The sequence below is a fragment of the Etheostoma cragini genome, chromosome 14 (assembly GCF_013103735.1).
Source record: "Etheostoma cragini isolate CJK2018 chromosome 14, CSU_Ecrag_1.0, whole genome shotgun sequence".
NCBI classification, from domain to species: Eukaryota; Metazoa; Chordata; class Actinopteri; order Perciformes; family Percidae; genus Etheostoma; species Etheostoma cragini.
The window spans coordinates 4757250-4763541 of NC_048420.1; positions in this window are offsets into that span (position 1 = coordinate 4757250).

The window sequence follows — 6292 nt, forward strand, 5'->3', positions numbered from 1 at the left end:
CCAGTGGGAACATCCACTGTAAAGTACTGCCAAACTGCCGACATGATGCGCTAACGTTAGCTTGTTTTAAGGAGGCGTACTGATCAATTCTTCTTTGCCCCTCTAAAACAGCAGCGCAACTATTTTAAGAGCGGCGAAGAAGAACTGTGTCACAGTTAACGGAGCTAACCAGTTAATAGATTCCTATTTCTAATAGTTTATGTGGTATCGGATCTGTACCTGGACTGCAGTACTCGCCGATACCGATGCCAGCATTTTCGGCAGTATCGGAGGCATTTCCGATACTGGTATCGGAATCGGAACATCTCTAATCTGAAGTCTCTTTCCCAAAATTCAACCTTGGTGCAGAATTACAGCCACTTGAACTTTGCTTAGTATGGGCCATTTCTGATTGTGTAGCTTTTGAGGAGGGGGGGGGACTTGAACGACTGCCACTTTGCTCATCTATAAAGCCGTGATGCCAAATTCTCTGGGCGGGCAAAACAGAGAAAGGGGAAGTAATCTTGCCCATATGACCATAAAAGGAGGGCCATAGGCAGGCTGGGGGAACGCATATTAATGTTAAAAAACCTCATAAAGTGATATATCCATGCCATGGGACCTTTAACAACTTCCACAGTATTAGACTTTGCACAATGCCAGTTATACCAGTAAGCAACAACCACCTCTTAAAGTATCAACCAGGGCTGAAACGGGAATTATGAAATGAAGCCTGAGCAGATACTTTAAAACCAACAAAAAGAGCACAGAACAACAGTCAGTGACATTAAAAAAAACGCTTGTTCAGGCCATATGGTCAAATTTAAATATAATAACAACAACTTGTTTCCCCACTCAATTGCTGTTTACCAACAAAAAGAAAAAGACTAGATAGTAAAAGGGTATTTTACAGTAATTTAGAATTCACAAGTTGCAAGTGAACGCAATGTTAAGTCCCGCCTGTGTTTCTCTGACAACTCCGACCGACCAACGGTAGTGGCCAAGGCACAGCTAAACTACACTGTATTTCAATCAGGAGAGACATGTTTTACAGCTCAATAAAATGTACAAAGTCATAGACCCCATCACTATATGAATATTTTGTGTATATATACACAGTATATAGGGGTGGAGAACCATCAGCCCCCCCGATGGAATCTAGACACTGGCGGTGGCGACGAAGGAGCCCAAAGACCAGACTGAAACAGGCTCAGACCAGTCAGCTGGAGTAGATTCTTTGTTCTTTTCGTAATCACAGCCATCCGGTAGTTGTAGAGTGGAGTGTTTCATTTCACTGTTGTTGCGTCCCCCAGAGACAGCGGATCATGTCCCGACGGCCGTTGTTCATTTCATGGTGACCACCACAAAAAAAAAACGAGAAAATGGTGATACTGTCGACGAATCACTAGATCAAAATAACGTCACCATTTCACAAACTGCCCTGAGACCCAACTGGCTCGGCCAGCAAGTGGTAGCCCTGTCTGGGACGAACTCCGTCGGTAACTCAATTCATATCGACAGTACATGCAAATGACTTTAGCCTTGTCAAAAGAACGCTCTGGAAGGGCTTTGCAACTCTTGCCATTCAAAAGCCCCTTTTCTATCCGTTCAAGGTGTGTTTCCGCTAGCCATCCACAACCTTACTTGTTGATTTCCCAAAGTACGTAGTAGCCCGAGGCCCAAATCACAGAACATGTGTGTCTTGTCATCTTGTTTCAAAGAAATTTGTGCCATTTAAAGGAATTTGTGTTTTTGTTGGTGAGCTGCGAGCTCCGCTCCTGCTGTTGTGTTTTAGTTGGGTCTCCCCCCTCCCTGTCTTTCCTCTTTGTGTTAATTATTATTATTTTTATTTTATCATTATCTTTGGTCCTGATGTCCCAGTGTATAGTTTGTTAATTGCCTAATAAAACTTTTATAAAAAAATAAAGAAATTTGTGTTAAATTGTTAATATACAGTTAATTTTTTAGCACTAGGATACATTGTTATCATGATGGATTTTACTAATGCCCAGAGCTACGGTAAATACGTTGTACTAAACCACAGTTCCATTTGAATCTCTATAAACATAATTCCAAAATGTTATTTTAAAACTTAAACCGACAGTTCCAATCCTCTGGAATCAGTCAGTATCAAATGAAAAAGTGTTAAGTGCTAAAAAGGTTTGGACAAATACAACAAGAAAATCAAGGAACCCATTCTGGATCTACAACCCTGCAGCATTCACAATATCTCAGGGACCAATCGGACACAGTCAGTACTCAAATGTAGGGCTGGCTCTTCAGTGGAGTTAAATAGTCTGTCACAGTATTTAGATAATCTTTGCACTTCTTCATGATGCATTTTATGACAATGCGTTTCAAATGTGTTTTAATCAATCATGCATAGTATATTCACTGGTATAATTTATTTCCCCACTATATTAAATGGTGTTTTTCTAGAGGCTGAAGAAATGTTTAATTAAGTACTTATGTGTTATAAGAAATAAATCAGCCTCCATATTTCTCATGTGTGTAGGGTACAGAGTGCATGTAAACAGTCTGTGGAAAGCGTCACATAGCCTCCACACTAAAAGCAACCCAGAACACATACTGTAAGCTCTGCGCTTGACTATAATTACTTCTTAGAGTTTTTTCTGATTTTCGCGCCATGTGTGATCGAGCAGATTTCCTAATAATCGAGCGTGCCAGAAAGTTGGACACATAGAGGTGAACTTGTATTTTGGTCCCTGGGAGATGTGGAGATTGGGATGCAAGACTGATAGCGTCTGTTCTGGGACTTCACAGTGGCACCTGCCATCGAATCCTCCAACTTGGCAGTTAGGATCAGCAGTCGGCTTTAAACAGATTAGGGACTCTGGGGGAGGGAAATCCGCTGCCTTTAGCTGGCTCACAACTTATCAGTAATTAAAGTGTATGCCAGGTTTGTGTGTTCATTGGCGGTCCGCAGGGTGCTTTTATAGCTGTCCTCATTAAGGAGATGCCTCCAAAAGTTTGCCCTCAATGCTCACTTTTAACAAGCCAGTAGGGATTTCATTGTATATGGCTAAATACCATCAGTGTAGAAGCAAACACAAAACTAAACAATCCCTGTTAATTCTAAATTCTAATGAACATGAAGCCAGTTTATGTTCTTTTTTTTTTTTTTGAAACCATACAGCAACGAGAGGTGTTTTGATTCGGGTTTTGCACAGACAAAAAAAATGTCCAACAGCTAAAGCCAAGAGCCTTTGAGATGAGAGCCGGAGCTCCAACTCTTTCTAAATTAAACACAAATCCAGCAAGTAAAAGAAACAAAGCTATTGGGCATTACCTTAGACAAATTGTCCCGGTCAAAATATATCAACAGTATTGTCAATTAAATGGGCAAAGCATTAGCTTTAGTAAGGTGATGCCGAACATACTTTACAAGTGATTTCACCAAACTTGTGGTTAACCCTTGTGTTGTCTGAAAATCAACACTTTTGTTGCTTTTTTTTTATGTTTTTCTCTTTTTCTTACTTTTTTGTACCTTTTTTCAACAGTTTTGACTTTTTTTGACGTTCTCATTACTATGTAACCCTAAATTATTAACTTTAGTTTTACAGTTATTTTTAGAACATATGGTGAATAAACCTAATTTAAAGGAAATTATGCCTAATGTTTGAGTTAGAAAAGTTTAAAAAAAATTAAAAGAATAGATATTGATGGATAGTCACAGACTGGAATATGTCAGCTTTTACTCATTGCCATTTGTTTTTAATACTACTTTTTCAAATGCTATAAAATTTAATAAGACAGCCCAATTAATGAAAATATTGATTTGTACTTGCCAAATAGCTTTGTGTGTAATCCATCATTTTATTTTGGGTAGTTACAATTTGGAAGTAAAAAAAAACACTGATATAGGAAAACGGGTCAATATGACCCGAGAACAACATGCAGGTTAATACTCTTATTCTTTCCCAGCTCGATTATTGCCACATAAGTTGGGCGAATGCCCCGAAAACAATTTAAGGAAAAATCAGCTAGTCCAAAATATGCGGGATGGCTTGCTCTCCAGTGTACACCGATAAACATCAATAGTATGCATTCTCATCTAAATAATAATAATAATACTTTTTTTTTTATAATGCACTTTTCATCAATAGATCTCAAAGTGCTACAGGTAAAAAAGAGAAAAAATAAAACAAAATAAAGAAAGAATAAAAAAAAGAAAATAAAAAGAATTGTTTTAAGGCTTTTTGTAAAATACACAGTGGATTGAGGTGCCCTCAAGGGAGATCTTAAAATCTACCATGATCTATAGATCGATGAGAACATGGAATTCTTCACCATTGTTATTGACTAAGTTATCAAAGAGATCGATATTTAAAGACAAAAATAAGAAAAATCTCGGAGCATCATATTAATAAAATGCCAGGCAGTTCAGGAATCTTTTTCTTTGCATGTAGACTAATGCTTTAAAATTGTTGAGTAATGTTTCATGTATGTTATTAAACGTATGGAGTTATGAGGACTTTAAAGTTTAACATATATTCTAAATGAACCCCAGAAAACAACCCCAATGAAATTACTTCTTTTCACTATCAGAGTGTGATCCATTCAGTCCAATTACATTTGGAAAGTCTAAAAGAGCAGCAGGATTAAATAATTTAATTTCCAATTAAGTTAGGGGAGCATTAAACAACAAGTAACCGGCTTGGCCCGCGGAGGTCTCTAGTGCACCTGCTCTATGGGCCACACACTGCGGATGTCGTGCCGATCATTTGGGCAATTATTGGCTCCATGATGGCTTTATGCGCAACTCTCATAAGAATGAACAGGGCTCCACCTTAAACACTGTAGCCAGTTCTTACTATTCCTCCATTGGACGAACTCAGAAAGAGACCCGATTTCTGCCTCTTGCACGTTTTTAGAGGGAAAAGTATAGTGTAGTTACTTTTCTCTCAAAACCATTTCTTTTTGTTAGTTTGTTTAAACTTCATTTTGACCACTTAGTTTATTCACTGTAAATATCTGCATGGGATGCACTTGGACTGCTGAACTTCGACTGCAACCTCTCCCTCTTCACCCACCTGGCTACTCCGCCAGAGTACTGTAAGTAACTTTTCCAGAGAGAACTCTCAGGCAGGAAAGTTCCCACAATACCCCAGGTAGAGGGGAAATGCCGTAAACATATTCTTTGTAAATCTTTACAGTCATAGGGTTAGACCAAGGGTCCAAACCTTCTTCAAAACTTGCCATTCTCACCAAATAGCTTGCTAGTTTGAACTTTCTCAAAATCAACTGAGTTTAAGGCGAGGGACATCAGGCGGAAGATCCGGCTGTGACGGATGTTCTGGAATTTATCCGGTAAATAAATGTTTTTGATCATGACTAGTCTTGTGGAACATTTTTCTTCTTTCTAAGTGTGCTAGGTTCAAAGACTTAAGTGGTAAAATAACTCACAGACTCGGAGTTACCTTTAGGGACTTTGCAAAGGGGGAAAAGTGCAGAAAAAAGTATTCAGCAGTCTTTTTCGGGCCCTCTCATACCCTGCGCGCCCGTTTTATTAAGTGGGTGTGCACAGAAAATGTATTTTACATATTGGGTGTAGTACATAGTTGTTTAACAGAAATGTGGGCTAAGACATCATTGTTTTACATAAAAGTGGGTTAGTACATCATATTATCTGCTATACTATTGGTTAAAGAGAAACTTGGTGTGCTAAAAACGTTTTAAGGTTAACATAGTTTACTGAAGTTTTAATAAAGAAACAATAGCTCTTTCACACAGTCACAGCTGCAAATTAATCTAATCTTACCCTGCCGGTAAGACACTGGAGTGTCCGGCTCTCCTCGGTCTCAGTGTTCTTCTTCATTTTTCAAGGTTTCAAAATATTCACATGATAACTTTTAAACAATAATACTTAATCAGGTTTCATACAATAGAACTCTGTTTAGTCTCCACAAAGTGTGTATTTTATATTCCTGGCAAGAAAAAAACTATACTATTGTGCAAGTAACAATATTTATGACCATAATAAGCATTACATAACTCAATAACGTAATATGCTCTATGAGCTCATTGTATCCTCTATAGAAACCTAATTATTCAAGCAAGTAGACTTTGGATATAATCTGCCATGAAATAATATATGACCCGCTTTCTAGTTAGCTGGTTATGTAATTTACTTTTTTACAATTTGCCCAATCTGTTAATCTGAAAAAAAATAACTGTGTTCCTCTACTAGCTAAAAACATTTTGTTAATAAGACTTCATTTCAAGGCATAAGTGACTATAATTTAGAGAAACAACATGTGTTGTTAATATTGGTCCTGCCACTGGCACATTC